The 19,526-nt window shown below is 42.7% G+C and overlaps 1 protein-coding gene across 10 annotated transcripts in view; it reads left to right on the plus strand.

The window, feature by feature from the left end:
• METAP1D (methionyl aminopeptidase type 1D, mitochondrial) overlaps positions 1 to 19,526 on the plus strand; it is an 82,671-nt gene that overhangs the window by 1,509 nt on the left and 61,636 nt on the right. For 3 of the 10 annotated variants that reach the window (XM_063790581.1, XM_063790584.1, XM_063790586.1), the window contains exon 2: positions 18,806 to 18,912. The exons of the other annotated variants lie outside the window; for them this stretch is intronic. The gene's annotated coding sequence lies outside the window, so the exon portion shown is untranslated. The remainder of the gene's footprint in view (positions 1 to 18,805; positions 18,913 to 19,526) is intronic. 10 annotated transcript variants of the gene reach the window in all.

The raw sequence follows: 19,526 nt of genomic DNA on the forward strand, positions 1-19,526 counted from the left end.
AAGGCTAGAGAGGTTAAGTAACATGACTAAGGTCGCATAAATGGTAAGAGGCAGATTGCTCATTTGAACATGACTCTATTTTTTTTTTAAGACTCATTTCTCTGTACTGCATGACGTGGTCACTCCATAGAAGTCAGTGTGTAAAGTTCAGCAGAGACAGTGCAGGATGAGTGTGTGCAAAAAGTGAAGAGAGCCTGGGCATGGTGGCTCACACCTGTAAACCCAGCACTTTGGGAGGCCGAGGCGGGTGGCTCACTTGAGGTCAGAAGTTCAAGACCAGCCTGGCCAACATGGTGAAACCCCGTCTCTACTAATATACACAATTAGCTGGGCGTGGTGGCGCATGCCTGTAATCCCAGCTACTCGGGAGACTGAGGTAGGAAAATCGCTTTAACCCAGGAGGTGGAGGTTGCAGTGAGCTGAGATCATACCACTACACTCTAGCCTGGGCGACAGAGCGAGACTCCGTCTCAGAAAAAATAAATAAATAAAAATAATAAAAAATAAGAAGTGAAGAGGAAGATATTTTTAGAGAGGAAGAAGATTGGTAATCGAATAGACTTCAGTATTTCAGTGTTAGTGGAGATGAGAAAGGAGCCACAGGAAGATTTGAGGGGAGAGATGTGTATGGGGAAGGTGATGTAGCGAGCATTTTGGACTGGTTGCATGAAGGAATGGACATCAGCATGAGAGTGTAGCCTTGTGAAAAGACAGCCAATTTACATCTCTCAAGATCTGGGTGCCAGGCCTGGCAAGGTGGCTAATGCCTGTAATATTACCCAGCACTTTGGGAGGCCAAGGCGGGCAGATCACTTGAGGCCAGGAGTTCAAGACCAGCCTGGCCAACATGGTGAAACCTGTCTCTACTAAAAATACAAAAATTAGCCAGGTGTGGTGGCACATGCTGGTAATCCCAGCTACTTGGGAGGTGGAGGTGGGAGGATCGCTTGAACCCAGGAGGCGGAGGTTGTAGTGAGCTGAAAAAAAAAAAAAAAGATCTGGGTTCCAGTCCAAACTTTCTTTACTAATTACTTTTCTGTTTCCTCTTTTCACAAGAAATCATGGCTTTTAGACTTCATTTTTGTGTGGTTCAGGTAATGGTGAGAAGGAGCTGAGGAGATAGTCAATGTAGAGGAGGAGCCAAAAAAAACCAACCTGAAAACATACATAGGTGTATGTATGTATATATATATATACACCTATGCATGTATAAACGTATTTTTATATGTGTGTATATATGTATTAGGTTGGTACAAAAGTAATTGCAGTTTTAGAATCAATGACAAAAACAGTGATTAATTTGCACCAACTGTATATATAACATCTCTTTGCAGATAACAGAAATAGCATTAATCTTTTCTTTCTTTTTGATCACTTATTATTTTGACAAATGGTGGTTTAGACAGTCTGGAGAAAATATATTATATGGAAGTCAGGCCAAGTTATTGGTTCCTATAATCCATCCCACTGTATCCCAAAGTGTTGCAACAACCAAGAAGTGGATCCTCTGATTAGAGGAGAGAAGAAAAATGTGTCATCAGGAAGCTATTTTAATGATGGAGAAAGGGCCCCTTTTTGGACTATCCATAGCTAGTTTTAAATTGCAGAGAGGTTTTCCTGCTCCCCACCCCCAAGTATTGAAAATGAAGGGTAAATTCACGAAGACTCCTCTCTCCACCCTCTTCCTCCCTTTCACCCATCTAGATTTATGTAAAGCAATCCATTACAAGTCTTCGTGTACCAGGATTTATTATCAGCATTTATGAGCATCATTTCTTCTTGAAATATAGGAAGACTTTTTTTTAACCTTTTAAAAAAGGCATGAGGTTTCTCTTGTGACGCCTCAACTCATTGTGGCTTTGGTCACAGTATACCCTGTATACAGTAGTTACCTAGCTCCTCTCACCATTTCTGCTCCTTACTAGATTATTAATTCTTGTTGAACAGAAGCTTTGTCTTATGTATCTTTCTGTCTTTATAAGCACAGTATCTGGCTCAAAGTTAAGCTCATTAAAAGTATACTGAATTGAGAGGCTGTTAAGATTTGTTCTCTTCCATCATGGTCTAAGGAGGGTTGGGTAGAAACTATGAGTAGTGACATTGGAAAGAGGAAAAGACAGATCAGCCTCTTGGAACCAAGAGAGAAGGTAACAAGGGCCTTTAAGGGACTAAAATACTCCCAAGTATTAGTGCTGGCAGGAAATCCCTTCCTCAGAGTACAGAATCCGTACCCTGGGGCCCCAGGAACTCTCTCCTATCTCAGTCTCACTCCCAGCCCTCGCTTCACTGGAATCCCAGGTCTAGCTTGGGCCACGAAGCAAGATCCCAGTGAATATGAAGAGGAACAAGGAAATCTCAGCTTGAATTGTAATAATCCACATGTGTCAAGGGCAGGACCAGGTAGAGGTAATTGGATCATGGGGATAGTTTCCCCCATTCTGTTCTTGTGATAATGAGTGAGTCTCAGGAGATCTGATAGTTTTATAAGCGTCTGGCATTTTCTCCTGCTTGCACTCATTCTCTCTCCTGCCACCCTGTGAAGAGGTGCCTTCTGCCATGATTATACATTTCCTGAGGCCTCCCGAGCCATGCGGAACTGTGAGTCAATTAAACCCCTTTTCTTTATAAATTACCCAGTCTCAGGAATTTCTTCATAGCAGTGTGAGAACAGACTAATACAGCAAGTAAGAGGGCATATTTTCTTTCTTTTTTTTTTGAGACAGAGTCTCGCCCTGTAGCACAGGGTGAAGTGCAGTGGTGCGATCTTGGCTCACTGCAACCTCTGCCTCCCGGGTTGAAGTGATTCTCCTGCCTCAGCCTCCCGAGTAGCTGGGACCACAGGTGCCCACCACCACGCCTGGCTAATTTTTGTATTTTTAAGTAGACACGGGGTTTTGCCATGTTGGCCAGGCTGGTCTCTCTTGAACTTCTGACTTCAAGTGATCCGCCTGCCTCAGCCTCCCACAGTGCTGGGATTACAGGCGTGAACCACTGCACCTGGCCATTTACTTATTTTTAACAAATATAAAAAAAACTTAGAAGTACTTTTGTTCACTTGTGACTGTAAGGCCCTAGACTCCTCCACTGAGAATTTTGTTACCTTAGCGGTTTTTCAAAAATGTAATAGCCAGGCAGGGGAGGGGCTGTTATACATCATGAGTTAAGTACTTTAAACTTTTGCCAACTGCCCTGAGATCCTTGCTATCTTGTATAGCTTCTGCAGGAAAATGTCTGCTCAGTTTTGCCAAACCAACTTTTCTTTTTTTTTAAATCGAGACGGAGTCTTGCTCTGTTGCCCAGGCTGGAATGCAGTGGTGTGATCTTGGCCCACTGCAACCTCTGCCACCCAAATTCAAGTGATTCTCCTGCCTCAGCCTCTTGAGTAGTGGGAATTACAAGCATCCGCCGCCATGCCCGGCTAATTTTTGTATTTTTAGTAGAGACGGGGGTTTCGCCATGTTGGCCAGGCTGGTCTCGAACTCCTGACCTCTGGTGACGCACCTGCCTCGGCCTCCCAAAGTGCTGGGATTATAAGCATGAGCCACCACGCCCAGCCGCCAAACCAACTTATAATTAAACTTTTGGGATGCAATTCATGGGTGATTTGGAAAATGCTAACATTCCTAAGTTTAGCTTCCTATTACTTAGACTACATTCCTGTTGACATCCAGAGAATGGAAATGGAGTTTTGCCGTATGACATCTTTTAACAAATACATTCCAATTCTATTATAATATGGCATGTTACTACACAGATTAAGAAATACTTATGAAACCATGGCTCTAAAGTCCTAAGTGCTCCTAAATCCATACATACTTGTATGTGTTTTCCTCTATTTGAAACAGCTAGCTTGCTTCCTTTCTTCCTTCCTTTTTTTTTTCTTTTTTCAGGGTCTCTGTCACGAAGGCTGGAGTGCAGTGGCACAATCACAGCTCACTACAGCCTCAACTTCCTGGGCTCGATTAGTCCTCCCACCTCAACCTCCTGAGTGGCTAGGCGCACACCACCACACCCAGCTAATTTTTTGTTTTTTTCATAAAGACAGGTTATCATCATGCTGCCCAGGCTGTGAAACAGTTTTCTTTCTTATTTATTTATTTTATGTTTTATTTCAGTAGTTTTTGGGGTACAGGTAGTTTTTCGTTACATGGATGAATACTTTAGAAGTGAATTCTGAGATTTTAGTGCACCCATCACCCAAGCAGTGTACATTGTACCCAGTATGTTTTCTTTTATCCTTCACCCCCGCATCCCTAGAGTTCATTATATTGCTCTGTATGTTTTTGCGTCCTCATAGCTTAGCTCCCACTTATAAGTGAGAACATACAGTATTTGGTTTTCTTTTCCTGAGTTACTTCACTTAGAATAATGGCCTCCAGTTCCATCCAAGTTGCTACAAAAGACATTATTTTGTTCCTTTTTATGTCTGAGTAGTATTCCATGGTGTCTGTAATATATATATATATATATCTTTTTTTTTTTTTTTTGAGAGTCTCTCTGTCACCCAGGCTGGAGTGCAGTGGTGCAGTCTCGGCTCACTGCAACCTCCGCCTCCCGGGTTCAAGCAATTCTTCTGCCTTAGCCTCCTGAATAGCTGGGACTACAGGCACCCGCCACCATGCCCGGCTAATTTTTGTATTTTTTTTTAGAGGCGGGATTTCACCATGTTGGCCAGGCTGATCTCAAACTCCTGACCTCAAATGATCCACCCACCTCGGCCTCCCAAAGTGCTGGGATTACAGGCATAAGCTACCATGTATAACACATTTTATTTATCTACTCATTGGTTGATGTGAAACAGCTTTCTGTACTACAAATAGTTCTGTCTCCCATTGAAATTATGAAATTTCAATGTATACTACAGGGCATATAGACCCTCAGTGCTGAATGCTTTGCAGTCATTAAAAAAAAATATATTGACCTGCATTTGTTGGTATGGAATGATGTCCACAAAATACATTATTATGGAAAAGCAAGTTATAAAACAATATAAGCTACTCACATTTTGTAAATAAAATATCAATATTTCTGTATATGTGTATACATGTGTCTAAGTGTGTATAACATGTATACACACAGAGAGAGTATGACATAAAAGCAGATATTCATAGTGTTTGTTTTTTTTTTTTTTGAGACGAAGTCTCGCTCTGTCACCCAGGCTGGAGTGCAGTGGCGGGATCTCGGCTCACTGTAAGCTCTGCCTCCCAGGTTCATGCCATTCTCCTGCCTCAGCCTCCCAAGTAGCTGGGACTACAGGCACCTGCCACCACGCCCAGCTAATTTTTTGTATTTTTAGTAGAGATGGGGTTTCACCGTGTTAGCCAGGCTGGTCTCGATCTCCTGACCTCGTGATCTGCCTGCCTTGGCCTCCCAAAGTGCTGGGATTACAGGTGTGAGCCACTGCGCCTGGCCAATATTTATAGTTTCTATGAAATACCCGCTTTCCTCAAGCATTAGAAATCCATAAAAATCAGTGTGGATGCTATATGTCTTAGGGAACTTGGCAAAGATGGGAGAAGTATTATGTGTATGCAGAACTTCATTTGAACAACATCTAGTTTTAAGCTGAAATAGCTTGTTCTTAAGGAGACTGAATTTTCTTTTTTAGCTTTTGAACATGGAGACAGTTAAACATAATGCAAAAGTAGAGAGAATAGTACAATGAACTCCCACGTAGCCATCATCTAGTTACAATAGTCATCAACCTATGGCCACTATTGTTACATCTATACTCCCAGTTACTTTGCCTCCCCACAGGTGGATTATTTTGAAGCACATTCCAGATATATTATTTCATCTGTAGATTTTGTACCGTGTATCTCTAAAAGATAGGGAGCCATTTTTTTCTTCTTACGTTGTACATATCAGTTCTAGAATTTGCATTATAATTTCCATTTCTTGTTGAGATTTCCCACCTGTTCACTCATTATGTTCATCTTTTCCTTTAAGTACTTGAACATACATATTTATAACAGCTTTTTAAAAGTCTGTTAATTTTATTATTGGGTCTCCTCAGAGTCTGTTTCTGTTTCGTTGACTGCTTTTTTTTTTTTTATTGTACATTACATTTTCCTGCTGCTTCCCATATTATGTAATTTTTTTTTTTTTTTTTTTTTTTTTTTTTAAGAGAAGGGCCTTGTTCTGTCACCCAGGCTGGAGTGCAGTGGTACAATCATAGCTCACTGCAACCTCAAACTCCTGGGCTCAAGCAATCCTCCTGCCTCAGCCTTCCAAGTAGCTGGGACTACAGGCGCACACCACCATGTCTGGCTAATCATGTAATATTTAATTTTATAAGTGGCATGACAGATAATATCTTGGTGGAGATTATGTTGTTTTTCTTTAACATATGTTTTAAACAACTGCCAGGCAATATGTTAAATCTGTTTGATTCTTTCAGGCTTGGTTTTTATTCTCTGTTAGGATGGATCTATTTGTGTTTTGCTGTTAGTTCTAGGGGGTGGCTGAGGCCAGTGTGGGCTCATGTGTTGTATTGTTTTCTTTTAAGGTTCATGGTCCTGCATTGCCTAATATCCAGTGCCAAGATATAGTTGCTTCACATATTTTGTCTAATTGGTTAAGACAGGTGGGAATTCTAGTACCAGTTATGCTGGAATGGATGGAAAAGGATATTAATTTTGTTTTTTTTTTGAGACAGAGTCTCTGTTGCCCAGGATGGAGTGCAGTGGCGCATTCTCAGCTCACTGCAACCTTCTTCTCCTGGGTTCAAGCAGTTCTCCTGCCTCAGCCTCCTGTGTAGCTGAGATTACAGGCGCATGCCACGACACCCGGCTAATTTTTGTATTTTTAGTAGAGACGGGGTTTCACCATGTTGGCCAGGCTGGTCTCCAACTCCTGATCTCAAGTGATCCACCTCGGCCTCCCAAAGTGCTGGGATTACAGGCATGAGCCACCGCGCCTAGCCGGATATTATTATTTTTTTTAATCTACAAGTTTACTTTCCCTTTTTTTTTTTTTTGAAAATTATTTGTTGAAGCAACTGGTTAGCCTATTGGTTCTGTGGAGCTTTGCATTTTGTGGATTTTGCTGATTGTATTATATTCCACAGGGCTTCTTGAAGATGTTCCTCTATAAAATGGTAGTTAGATCCAAGGCCTGACTTAAGTTAGACATTTTTTGGTACAAGTACTTCATAGTGGTGTTGCTGGAGACATTGTGGCCTGGAGACATTGGAGACATTAGTGGCCATTGGCAATCATGACCTGGCTCATTAGGAGTTTACAAATGACAATATTTTAATTACTCCTTCTTTATTTATCAGCTAGAAAACATCTACAAAGAGAAACTTTCTCATCAAGTATTTCATTACCCTGACAGGCCCTGTCCCAGCAAGGAAAGTTAAATGGTTTGTTCTCTTTATTTATCAGTTTTTAAAATACCATAGTCCCCTGCTTATCCAATGGGGGTATGTTCCCAGACCCCCAGTGGATGTCTGAAGCCACAGATGGTACTGAACCCTGCACGGTGCTGTACTATGCTTTTTCCTATACACACATTTCTGTGGTAAGGTTTAATTTATAAATTAGGCAGAGTATGAAATTAACAACAATCACTAAAAATAGAACAATTTTAACAATATACTGTAATAAAAGTTAGGTGAATGTGGCCTTTCTCTCAAAATATCTTTTTGCACTGGGCTCACCCCCTTTTTTTTATGATGATGTGAGATGATAAAATGCTTACGTGATGAAGTGAGGTGAATGAGAAAGCATTGTGATGTAGTTTTAGACTACATGTCTGAAGGAGAATCATCTGCTTCAGGTGATCCTGGATCACTAAGCCATGACATGATGTCAGAAGCAGAGGATGTGGATGACTAATGGGTTGCTAGTGTGCAGGGTGTGGACCTGCTGACAAAAGGGAGGATTCATGTCCTGAGCAGAATGGAGTGGGCCAGTGTGAGATTTCATCACGCTGTGCAGAACAGTGTGTTTGTGAGTTGTTTACTTCTGGAATTTTCTTTCTTTTTTTTTTTTGAGACAGAGTCTCGCCGTGTCTCTCAGGCTGGAGTGCAGTGGCGCGATCTCTGCTCACTGCAAACTCCACCTCCCGGGTTCCCGCCATTCTCCTGCCTCAGCCTCCCGAGTAGCTGGGACTACAGGCGCCCACCACCGCACCAGGCTAATGTTTTTTGTATTTTTTAGTAGCGACGGGGTTTCACCGTGTTAGCCAGGATGGTCTTCGATTTCCTGACCTCGTGGTCCGCCCACCTCGGCCTCCCAAAGTGCTGGGATTACAGGCGTGAGCCACCGCGCCCGGCCTGGAATTTTCTATTTAATATTTTTAGACCTTGATTGACCTTGGATAACTGAAACTCTTATCTAAGAGGAGACTACCGTAACAGGTTTATCCTCCAAAAGTGACCAATGAATTTTTGTTTCGGGTCATTATATGGGTTAATTTTTTTATATGGGTTTATTTTTAATTGTGTATCTACTTCTTTAATTTTCTGAAAGTATATGAAACGTCATGGAGCATTGAAATTGTGAGGCAGGATTGCAAGATTCAAGATAGAAGAGCTATTGACAGAAGTAGCATTTCTAATATATGGAATTTAAGAAACTCTTACTATACCTTAATGTTAGAGTGGAAGACTGTAGGGTAAGAGAGGATTAACAAGAAAGTGAGATGGTGTCTCCATTTTAATCTGCTGCTTGTGTGTTCTGAATGTATTGGAGAGGGAAAGCCATTGCAGTCAGTTAGAAGATAATGGCAGAAACAGAAGGACCTGAACTAGGGTAATGACTGCGGGATGGAAAGGGAGAGATGGATGCCAAGGAAATGGTACAGAGGAGAAATCATCATGACCTGGTGGTTTGCTGGAAAGGAGACCCGAGGAAGGGAAGGGGCATCAAAGCAGAAAAGGAGGAGTTGGCAGGAACAGAGAACTTAGTAGGGAAAAGAGTCTCTAAGATGAAATTGCAGGATGACTAAGTATCAGTGAATTTGGCCACTAGGGATGATGGCGGCTTGGAGCAAAATTTAGCAGTAGAAGGAGCTTGTGAAAAGTGACAGTTGGTGGTGGTTGTAGAGAATTGTGGAGGGGTTTTTTGTCCCTTCTTTTTTTTTTTTTTTTTTTTTTTTGAGACAGGGTCTCACTTTGTCACCCAGGCTAGAGTGCAGTGGCGCAATCTCAACTCACTGCAGCCTTGACCTCCCAGGCCCAAGCGATCCTTCCACCTCAGCCCCCCAAGTAGCTGGGACTACAGGTGCACACCACCACACCTGGCTAATTTTTTGCATTTTTTTGTAGAGATGGGGTTTCACCATGTTGCCCAGGCTGGCTTTGAACTCTTGAGCTCAAGTGATCGATCAGCCCACCTTGGCCTCCCAGAGTACTAGGACTATAGATGTGAGCCACTGCACCCAGCCCTTTTTTTTTTTTTAACAACTTTTTTCATTCTTTCCTTCTTTCCTCTTTTTTTTTTTTTAACAGAATCTCACTCTGTCACGCAAGCTAGAGGACAGTGGTGCAATCTCAGCTCACTACAACCTGTGCCTCCGGGTTCAAGTGATTCTCCTGCCTCAGCCCCCTGAGTGGCTGAGATTGTAGGCGTGTGTCACCTCGCCTGGCTAGTTTTTGTATTTTTAGTAAGAGACAGGGTTTCGCCATGTTGGCCAGGCTGGTCTTGAACTCCTGGCCTCAAGTGATTCACCTGCCCAATGTTTTTTTTTTTTTTTTGAGATGAAGTTTCTGATCTTTCACCCAGGCTGGAGTGCAGTGACATGATCTCGATCTCCGCTCACTGCAACCTCCGCCTCCCAGGTTCAAGCGATTGTCCTGCCTCAGCCTCACGAGTGGCTGGGATTACAGGTACATGCCACCACACCTGGCTAACTTGTATTTTTAGTAGAGGTGGGGTTTCACCATGTTGGCCAGGCTGGTCTCTTAAACTCCTGACCTCAAGTGATCTGCCTGCCTCAGTCTCCCATAGTGCTGGGATTACAGGCGTGAGCCACCGCGCCCAGCCTGTCTGTTCAATCTTAACAGCTTTTTTGAGATATAATTCACAGTCCATACAGTTCACCTATTTAAGGTGTATAATTCAGTGATTTTTTAGTATATTCAAAGAGTTGTGCAAGCATCACCACAATCAGTTTTACATTTTTATCACCCCAAAGAGAAACCTCTTACCCATTAGCAGTCACTCCCCAATCTGCCCATCCCCTCATCCTTAAGCAACCACTAATCTTTCTGTTTCTTTTTTTTTTTTTGGCGATGGAGTCTCACTCTGTCGCCCAGGCTGGAGTGCAGTGGCGCGATCTCGGCTCACTGCAAGCTCCGCATCCCAGGTTCATGCCATTCTCCTGCCTCAGCCTCCAGAGTAGCTGGGACTACAGGCGCCCGCCACCACGCCCAGCTAATTTTTTGTATTTTTAGTAGAGACGGGGTTTCACTGTGTTAGCCAGGCTGGTCTCGATCTCCTGACCTCGTGATCCTCCAGCCTTGGCCTCCCAAAGTGCTGGGATTACAGGCGTGAGCCATCGCGCCCAGCCTAATCTTTCTGTTTCTATAGATTTGCCTCTCCTGGACATTTCATATAATGGAATCATACAACATGCAGTCTTTTGTCACTGGCTTCTTTCATTTAGCATGATGTTTTCATGGTTCATCCCTATTGTGGCATGTGTCAGTTTATTGCTGTATAATATGCCAATGTATGGATATATCACATTTTGTTTATCCATTCACCAGTTTGTGGACATTTGGGTCATTTCTACTTTTTAGTTCTTATGAATAATGCTACTATGAATATTTGTGTATGTGTTTTTCTGCGGACATATATTTTGTTTTGATTTTGAAATAGGCTATGTTTAGATGCAGAGGGAAGCAAAGAAACTGGTAAGGACGTGGTAAAATTACCACATCCACAAGACAATGTTTATTAAGTACTGAAATATTCCTTTATGAAAGTTAACTTTTGCCATCCCTTTTATCTTTCACATTTAGAGTCTATATTATCACAACCTTGTTTTTCCTTTGAGTCAGCATTGTGATCATTCTGGACGTGGGGTCCCACACACCCTGTCTCTGTCAGTAAGATTATGATTAAGATCAAATAGAAATAGGTCAGGAGAGAAAAGAGCTCCCTGGCCTTATTCTCCTCAAACTAGCTGATGCTCCTGAATACCAACCTCTTTAAGAATTGATATTTCAAAGGACAACTCCTCTCTGTCGTCTTCTGTCCTCTCTCCCCTACTTTATGCTCTGTGCATAGCAGCTGTTCAGGACATCGCCCGAGCGCAGGGGCATTGCAATCAGAAAAGCGAGTGAGGGACACAGCAGGAGAAGGCTGTTCTGGGGCCAGTGAGTGGGAGACGGGACAAACAGCTAGATAGCAGCGTGATGGCTTCACCATGGGGTGAAGCGTGGGGGAGATTATCAATTACCTAGATTTTAAAAAGAGAGCCCTTGAACACCTCTGTCACTGGTCACTTTTACCAAAGCCTTCTAACTTAACGGAAGGAGATGCTGCACTTTAAAGAAAAATCACAGCTGCAGAAGAGAGTCTTGCAAAGCCAGTTTTTGTGGCTTAGTATTTTGGGGTAGCTTGTTTCATGAGGGTCAGATTAATTTTCTAATGTTTTTTTCTACCTTAATGTTACTGCTTTAATCATTAGAATGCCACCAGTTCCTTCAGGCAATAGGAAGCTATTGAAGATTTAATGAGATTCATACTGCTTATGCTTAAATGTTGATGACTTCCTGCATGCATATTAATCATTCCTGACCTTGATCTCAAATTCCTTCCCGGTACAAATTCTCATTAAACATACCTACTAGATCTCCCAGTGTTCACTGAATACCTGGTTTGTTTCCAAAAGTACATAAAAGAACATTAAGTCTCATGTTCGGTATGTGTCAAATGTTCAGTACCCTTGTCTGATTTGTTTTCCAATTCTTATTGTGACTGTAAATCTGGAGAATTTAGGGGAAGAAAAATCAGTAACTCTTAACAGGGAATTTAGCCTAGTTTACAAGAGTATATGATCTGTGCAGCAGACCTTGAACACAGCTAATTGCTTGTCTAGGTCAGTATGTCCAACTGGCAACTCTCAGAGCCCATCCAGGCCACAGAGCATTTCCGGGTGGCTTGTGTGCGCGCTCCGGCTGTCGAGCAGCAGGACTTGGCCTCTGTCCCCGGCTTCGTTGGCCCCATCTTTTAGTTCAGGTCCACCCCCTCCTGCCTCAGAGGCCTGGGAAACCCAGCCTGGCCACCTGGTGTCCTCATGCCCAGCATCTACGCATCTGCCCCAGTTGTCCCCTCAGCCACTTTGGCAGATTTCTTGACTTAACAGTTCTTCCCTGAACTAGGACCAGGGGCAGGAGTTATTAGAGAAGGGAGAGGAAAGGTGACAGGTCTCAGGAGTCTGAGGGAAGATGAAAGTGAGAGCGAAGTAGTGTGGGAGAGAGGGGGATCACATCCGTGGGAGAGAAAATAAATATGTCAGAATATTAGGGTGGTGAGGCCTGTATACAAAGACAGGATGGCAGGGAGAAGAAGTAGGCAAGGACATAAAGGGGCTTGGGTATGCAGATGCTGGTCACTGAAATGAGGAACAAAGGAGGGAAATTTGCGTGTGAAAGAGGCCACATGTGAGAGAATAGAGAGAGCAAAATGACAGCTTTGCCTGGCAGAACGTGACCATGCACAGCATTGGGAGACACAGTCTGATGAAGCATTTTTTCCAATTTGTAAATATATTTATAACAAAGAAACATTATTACTTTTTTTTTCTTTTTTTTTTTTTTTGAGACAGAGTCTTGGTCTGTCACCCAGGCTGGAGTGCAGTGGCGTGATCTCGGCTCAGGGCAACCTCCGCCTCCTGGGTTCAAGCGATTCTCCTGGCTCAGCTTCCCGAGTAGCTGGGACTGCAGGTGCGCACCACCATGCCCAGCTAATTTTTTGTATTTTTTAGGAGAGACGGGGTTTCACCATATTGGCCAGGCTGATCTGGAACTCCTGACCTCAAGTGATCTGCCTGCCTTGGCCTCTGAAAGTGCTGGGATTACAGGCGTAAGCCACTGCATCTGGACTACTTTTTTTTTTGAGAGGGAATCTCACTCTGTCACCCAGGCTGGAGTGCAGTAGCAGGATCACTGCAACCTCCACCTCCTGGGTGCAAGCGATTCTCCTGCCTCAGCCTTCCCAAGTAGCTGGGATTACAGGCACCTGCCACCATGCCTGGCTAATTTTTGTATTTTTAATAGAGACAGGGTTTCACTATGTTGGCCAGGCTGGTCTTGAACTCTTGACCTCAGGTGATTTGCCTGCTTCAGCCTCCCAAAGTGCTGGGATTACAGGCATGAGCCACCGTGCCTGGTCAGAAATTTATTATTATAAAAACACAAAGAGATATATACTTAGCATATTACATTACATTGGGATTATTTTAGGTTGTCCCAAAGGTGTAGTCATTTGATTCAGAGGCATAGCCTGCTTCTGACATGTTGGTTGTTTAAAATGTGGCCTGTTCTGACCAAGAAGTTGGACAGTATTGGTTTTGATGACTATCTTGCCACTTATTTTTTACAATGTGGTAATTTTTACATCCAGATAGTTTTTCATCTTTTTTTCTTTTTTTGAAACAGAGTCTGGCCCTGTTGCCCAGGCTGGAGTGCAGTGGTGCAATCTCGGCTCACTGCAACCTCCATCTCCCGGGTTCAAGAAATTCTCCTGCCTCAGCCTCCCGAGTAGCTGGGACTACAGGCGCCCGCCACCACACCCGGCTATTTTTTTTTAGTTTTAGTAGAGATGTGGTTTAACCATGTTAGCCAGGATGGTCTCGAACTCCTGACCTTGTAATCCGCCCACCTCAGCCTCCCTAAGTGCTGGGATTACAGGCGTGAGCCACTGCGCTGGCCTAGTTTTTCATCTTTTTAAAGCACATTTCCGCTGATATAATTTGACTGGATAGGTGAAAAGATATCCATTTTGCAAAGTCGATTTTTTATATTTAATGATCAAAATCTTTATCTTTTAAAAACAATTTTTATAAAATAGCCACAAAATTTCATACCCTTTAACTTATTTACTTAATTCCACTTCTAGAAATCTATATTTAGAAAATAATTAAGTCGGGCGTGGTGGCTCACGCCTGTAATCCCAGAGGTCAGGAATTTGAGACCAGCCTGGCCAAAAATGGCAAAACCTCGTCTCTGCTAAAAGTACAAAAATTAGCCAGGCATGGTGGCGCCCACCTGTAATCCCAGCTACTTGGGAGGCTGAAGCAGGAGAATCACTTGAACCCAGGAGGTGGAGGTTGCAGTGAGCTGGGATTGCACCACTGCACTCGAGCCTGGGCAACAGTGAGACTCTGTCTCAAAAAAAAGAAAGAAAATAATTAGAGATGCTGCCAAAGATTTAGGTTCAAGAATGTTTATTACAGTGTCGCTTATATTAATATTAGCAAAGAACTGGAAATAGTCTAAATGTCCAATAAAATAGAGAAATGATTAAGTAAATTATGATTTATTCATAAGTTGAGATGGGCTGTTGTATGGTCATTAAAATACTGCCTATTAAACTATTATACTTCCTCCAGTTTATTCTCCACACTGCAGTCAAGTGACCTTTGAAAAAGTACATTGTGGCCAGACATGGTGGCTCACACTTGTAATCCCAGCACTTTGGAAAGCCAAGGTGGGAGGATTGCTTAAGGCCAGGAGTTCAAGACCAGCCTGGGCAACATAGTGAGACCCCCATCTTTATAAAACATTTAAAAATTAGCTGGGTATGGTGGCATGTGCATGTAGCTACTCAGGAGGCTGAGGCAGAGGATTGCTTTAGCCCAGGAGTTTAAGGCTGCAGTGAGCTATGATTGTGCCACTGCACTCCAGCCTGGGCAACAGAGTGGGACTCTGTGTCTTAAAACTATAAAAATAGAGAGCCGGGCATGGTGGCTTATGCCTGTAATCTTAACACTTTGGGAGGCTGAGGCGGGCAGATCACTTGAGGTCAGGAGTTCGAGATCGGCCTGGCTAATATAGTGAAACTCCGTCTCTATCAAAAAAAAAAAAAAAAAGAAAGAAAAAAAAAATTAGCTGGGCACGGTCACATGTGCCTGTAATCCCAGCTACTTAAGAGGCTGAGGCAGGAGAATTGCTTGAACCCAGGAGTCCAAGGTTGCAGTGAGCTGAGATCATGCCACTGCACTCCAGCCTGGGTGACAGAGTGAGACCCTGTCTCAAAAAAAAAAAATATATATATATATATGTGTGTATATATATATAAATAGTCCAGGCATGATGACTAATGCTTGTAATCCCACTACTTTGGAAGGCCAAGGCAGGTGGATGGCTTCAGCCTAGAAGTTCGAGACCAGCCTGGGCAACATGGCAAAACCCTGTCTCTACAAAAAAAAAATACAAAAATTAGCTGGACGTGGTGGTGTGCACCTGTAATCCCAGCTACTTGGGAGGCTGAGGTGGGAGGATTGCTTGAGCTAGGGAGGTGGAGGTTGCAGTGAGCCAGGATGGCGCCACTGTACTGCAGCCTGGGCGATAGAGCCAGACCTTGCCCCCACCCCCCCAAAAAAGAAAGAAAGAAAGAAAAATATGAAAATAAAATAAATTTTAAAAGTAGATTGGATCATTTCACTCCCCCTTAAAATCTTTTCTTGGCTTCTCATTGTAGTCACTGTAAGTTCCTGACCTCCAAGGCTCTCTGGCCTCATCCCTTCACTCTGGTCTCCAGTCCTTCCACTCCTGTCCACTGGCCTGCCCCTCAGGTGCTGTAATTCTCTAGGCCCTTTCCTCCTTGGGATCTTTGCATATGCTATTCCTCATGCTTGAACCATCTTCCCCCAGCTCTTCATCTGGCTAATTCCTGCTTGTTCTTGAGGTCTTCATCTCATTGTCACTTTAAGAGAGGGATTTCCTGACCTCTCTACCCAAAGGAGGGGCCTCAGATATATTCTGTCATTGTGGTCTATGCTTCTTCTTTGTAACGTATATCACATTTTAAAATCACGTTCATTTGTGTGGTTCTTTAATTCCCAGATCCCCTCTGGACTTGGTCTGTTTCCTTTCTTTTCTAGAGGAGTTCCTCAAGTTTCTTCTCTATCCCTTCAATTGAGGTTTTCATTTCTGTTGCCATATTTTAAATCTCCAAGAGTCTGTCTTGTTCCATGAAAGGTTTTATATACACACACACACACACACACACATTTTATATATATACACATATATAAAACCTTTCATGGAACAAGACAGACATATATTTGTGTATATATATGTGTATATATGTATATATGTGTGTATATATAGGTATATATGTATATATGTGTATATGTGTATATATGTATATATGTGTATATATATAAAACCTTTCATACATACATATATATAAAAGGTGGCTCACGTTCACCTGTATTAAACTGTAAGTTCCCTCAGGGTAAGGACTGTGCTTTTTTCATCCCATGAGTGGTAAGTGGTGGATTTCTGACTCACAAAATTACCAGACATGAAGTATGAGGGCAAAAAAAAGTTAAAGGAAAAATTAGGAATATGGACAAAAATGTGATTCATGGATAGTCTTCAAAGATTAACAGTGTTGTCTTGCCCAGAATTTAATAGAGAAAAAAAAATGGACTTGCAGAAAAACTTGAGGCCCTTCAAGCTGTCATCATATCAGAGGTGATAAGACCCAGTGAACTGTTTGAGAAATTGGGTAATTGTCACTAGGTAAAGGAAAAGGATTGAAAATTAGATAAGGGTTAGTCCCACAAAGAAATTTTAAAACTGGGCTGGGCGCGGTGGCTCACACCTGTAATCCCAACGCTTTGGGAGGCTGAGGTGGGTGAATCACAATATCAGGAGTTTGAGACCAACCTGACCAACATGGTGAAACCCCGTCTCTACTAAAAATACAAAAATTAGCCGAGTGTGGTGGCAGGCACCTGTAATCCCAGCTACTCGGGAGGCTGAGGCAGCAGAATCGCTTGAACCTGGGAGGAGGAGGTTGTAGTGAGCTGAGATCGCACCACTGCACTCCAGCCTGGGCGACAGAGTGAGACTCCGTCTCAAAAAAAAAAAAAAAAAAAGGAAATTGCAAAACTGAAGTAAAATGAAACAAAATATGACACATATAAGGGCAATATTTCTGGCTAAGATGCAACAAAATTCATTTCAGAAGTCCAAAGTTCAAATACACATCTACCCTTGCTGCCTCTCTTGTAGATTAGGGCATGACCCTATAAGATTAGAGAACAGGAGAGGAGACAACAGGAAACAAGCAAAAAAAGACTTCAAGCTGAAAAGCAGATAATAGGAAGTAAATGGCAGCAGAACCAAGAAAACATAATCCTGTTCAGGTGGTAGAGAAAGCAAGAATTCCCAGGAGTCAACTGGTGGCACCAGGTATCTCTTGATACAAGAGTGAAGTGGAACTAAAACGAAGAACTGCTAACCTCCAGATCTCATACTTTACAAAATGTAATGACTACCCCTCTACCATTTTGGCAGAATTATTCTTAGGAGAGAGTAAAACACTCTCAAGAGAGAATAAAACAGAGAGGTCTCTGACTGGAGAAGGCTAGCAACATAGTATCCCGGTTAAGGGTGGGGTACTATGATGAGTGATGAGGGAGATTAAGTGAACAACTGCATACTTGGATGCTAGGACACCCCCCATCCCCTGCTCACCCCACCGCCACCTGCTGCGGGCTATTACCTTTCTGCCCTCCTATTTATCTTCCAGAATGTAGGTAAATTTCACCAATTTCTCCACTAAAATTCTTTTTGTTTTCCAGGATCCAATTCGGTATTCCACAATGTAATTTAGTTGTAAAGTCTTCTTAGTCTTCTATAATCTTCTGACAGTTCCTCAGTCTTTCCTTGTCTTTCATGAGTCCACTGAGGGTTTTAAATACCCCACTCTTACATAGAAGCAGACAACCATGGATTTCCAGATATCTGAGAACGCCTCTAATATAAAAGACAAATACCAAACAAACAAAAGAAAGAAGCCAGGCGCAGTGGCTCATACCTGTAATCCCAGCACTCTGGGAGGCTGAGGTGGGAGGATCACTTGAGACGAGGAGTTCAAGACCGGCTTGGGCAACACAGTGAGAACCCATCTCTACAGAATATTTAAAAATTAGCTGGGTGTGGTGATGGATGTCTGTAGTCCTATCTATGAAAGAGTGTGAGATAGGAGGATCACTTGAGGTGCCACTGCATTGTACTCCAGCCTAGGTTAGAAAGAAAGAAAAAGAATTCAGAGACTACACAGAGAAGAAATTTTCTAGAAAACTATTAATAATATACTCAAGAAAAATTTTCCAACCGCAAAACAAGAATAGAATACTATTTTTAAAAACTTTCATGGGGCTGGGCATGGTGGCTCATGCCTGTAATTCCAGTACTTTGGGAGGTGAAGGCGGGAGGATTGTTTGAACTCAGGAGTTCAAAACCAGCCTGGGCAACATAGAGAGACCCCTCTGTCTATTGTATATATATAAAATATATACATATTATATATTTCCAAGGAGGAAGGGGCCTAGAGACTATATATATATGTATATAATCTCCAAGAAGCCAGGTGCAGTGGCCTCTTCCGTCAAACCTTAGCACCTATAAACTTTATAAAACCTACTCTCTGTGAATTGTGCATGCCACTAATCTTCATCTAGCAATACATTTCTGCTCATTCTTTAAAATTCATCTCAAGTACCATTTGATTTAGACGAGCCACCTCTTGGTTCCAGTGGCTTCCTGATCATACCTCTAGTGCTATATTGTAACCATCACTTAATTAGTTCATCATTTTTTCTCTTCTAGACTATAAGTTACTTGAACATATGGATTTGAGTCAGTAGGTATAGGTGAGACATGGGAATCTGCATGTTCAACAAATTCCTCCCGGCATTCTAGGGCTCCAATCTCAGGTATGTTTGTTTCTTTTTTTTAGACAAGAGTCTTGCTCTGTCTCCAGGCTGGAGTGCAGTGGCGCAATCTTGGCTCGTCGCAACCTCCCGGGTTCAAGCAATTTGCCTGCCTCAGCCTCCCAGGTAGCTGGGACTACAGGCGCACGCCACCATGCCCGGCTAATTTTTATATTTTTAGTAGAGATGGGGTGTCACCATGTTGGCCAGGATGGTCTTGATTTACTGACCTCGTGATCCACCTGCCTCAGCCTCCCAAAGTGCTGGGATTACAGGCGTGAGCCACCGCGCCCGGCCTAACCTCAGTTTTAAGTGGTTTTTAAAATCTACTTCAACTCTGAAATATCAAGGCTTTTCCTCCCTGCAATTTAACTGGTATTGGGGAGGGCAGGTAAAGCTTTCGGGTAGTTGATTAAAAACAACAACAAAAAAAGCAGGGGCCGTCTTCTTTCGTGCCCACAATAAGAGCTTATAATGAAATGTAGAGTAAGGTAGATAAGTAGAAATAAGATAAATACCTTTATTTCATTTAAGAGTGTTTGCACAATGTGTCCAATTTTTATTCACTAGTTCTAAAACTATTGAGGGCTTACTATATGCCAGACACTGTTCTAGTC

The sequence above is a fragment of the Pan troglodytes genome, chromosome 13 (assembly GCF_028858775.2).
Source record: "Pan troglodytes isolate AG18354 chromosome 13, NHGRI_mPanTro3-v2.0_pri, whole genome shotgun sequence".
NCBI lineage: Eukaryota > Metazoa > Chordata > Mammalia > Primates > Hominidae > Pan > Pan troglodytes.